Raw genomic sequence first — 1,811 nt, forward strand, 5'->3', positions numbered from 1 at the left:
ATATATATATATATATATATGTATACACAGTTTATAAAAAACACGTTTTAAGTTTAAATTGTCCTATATTTGTCTTAACAATACTAGTTATAAATGGTCAATGGCACATAAAATGCCATAACTGTTCAGAAAAAAATCTGAACATCTTTTATCTATACAACACCTGTACAAGCTGGAATAAGGGAGCAGGAATTCAGTTCTGTGTAACTCTGCTTGCTACGTTAAATAATAAAATGAAAAAAATGAAAATGAAATGCGGAGAATTATTTTACTCCTGTTGTCTGCTGGTTTATTATACCTGTTATGATGTTATAGCCTACTGGCATTGACAATGCTACCTTCTGTAGGCACAAATATGAATGTATAATAACATCTGCATGTGTTCGTTCAGCCCTACTATTTCTTCTGCAAATGTGTGCAGGCCTACATGTGGACAAACACATATATCATATACACCAGCCCATAGGACACACAAATGCATGGACTTTAGCCAAACAAGGTCTTTTTGTTCAGACACTGCTCATGTCGGTTTGTCTCTTTTGATAAGGCCCTTTCATCTTGTTTGCATTGATTACAGGCTGACGAGTCACAGTGATACACTTAGGGGCCTTGTTCATGTCTGCACCCCCCCTGACAACACACTGGGTCCATTGTGGCAAGGAATGTCTCCTTTCATGGCCTGAACCTGCCTGTGAAAGCATGTCAATAATCCTCAGTCAGTTGGTGCTTCACAATACTGCTACAACAATCCCACCAACCAGACCCCTGTAGAAATTGGCCTCATTTTTGCACTACTCAATGGAAAAATTGACTGGTATGGTTGAAAGAGCTCACTTAGAGCAATAGTAGTGTTCCCATCCCCACTGGTGAGGCGCAAGGCAAAAAGTGCCATTTGCCTGATGAAGACCCGGCTGCGTCAAAACGTTGCAGCACAATAAAACATATGGGAGAATTAGCAGAGTGCGGGCATCTCATTCTTTTATTGTTGAATAAAATTGTTATTTTTTTATGGTTGAAAGAGCTGACAGTTAAAAAGATGAAGTAATTAATGTGATGGATGCTAATGATAATCAAACAACTTGACAAAGGTGAGACTACTTACACAAAGAGTAAAGTTTGAATCAATGTTACTACTTTGAAGTAGTATGCAATCCTTCTTTATTTATAACCTCACATACTATACCAAATATTGCAAGAACAGCCCCTCCTTGTTTTTTTACAGTGCAGTTCTCCAAAAGGCGACTGAACAAGGTTTCTCTTCTCAGGAAGTATCAAGATCCTTGTATACAGCAGAAACAGGAACAAGCATCAGTTCGCTATAGAAGTTGTGGTCTTGGTACTGAGGAGTTGTTTGAGCAGAGAATGTGATACCATAAGCAGAATAAATGGGATTTGAGTCTTTAGTGGCCACTAAATCCATTGCAAAATATACATCAGTTTTATTTATTTTGGGGCTGGTGTGAGTTGGTGTGTGGGGAGGGGGCAGAAGGAGGTTGAAGGGATCCATTGGCCAAGCTCTTGCAGAGATGGGACTGAAAAGAGCCAATCATTGCTCTGTAAAGAATTAAAACCACCTCTGCAAATAGCCCCGATATTTGTGTAGTGCCTCAGAGTGGGAGTTTCACAGCGTCTGGGTTTCCAGTGCAAATAAACAGTGCAGAGGTCTACAAGGGTGGACTGGCCCCCTTATCCCAGAGGTGAAGCCCACTCCTTTGTTGCTGCCTAATCTAGGCCACTCTCTATTGAGTGGGATGAAAAGTGGATCTGTGTGTGTGTTAGTGTGTGTGCGTGCGTGTGTGTGTGTGTGTGTG

At 40.5% G+C, this 1,811-nt stretch overlaps 1 long non-coding RNA gene across 1 annotated transcript in view; it reads right to left on the reverse strand.

Annotated features, from left to right (window-relative positions):
- LOC116706099 (uncharacterized) overlaps positions 1–1,811 on the reverse strand; it is an 11,642-nt gene that overhangs the window by 8,918 nt on the left and 913 nt on the right. The window contains exon 2 of the long non-coding RNA XR_004336148.1: positions 516–519. This is a non-coding gene — a long non-coding RNA (uncharacterized LOC116706099). The remainder of the gene's footprint in view (positions 1–515; positions 520–1,811) is intronic.

Source organism: Etheostoma spectabile, chromosome 1 (genome assembly GCF_008692095.1).
Source record: "Etheostoma spectabile isolate EspeVRDwgs_2016 chromosome 1, UIUC_Espe_1.0, whole genome shotgun sequence".
NCBI classification, from domain to species: Eukaryota; Metazoa; Chordata; class Actinopteri; order Perciformes; family Percidae; genus Etheostoma; species Etheostoma spectabile.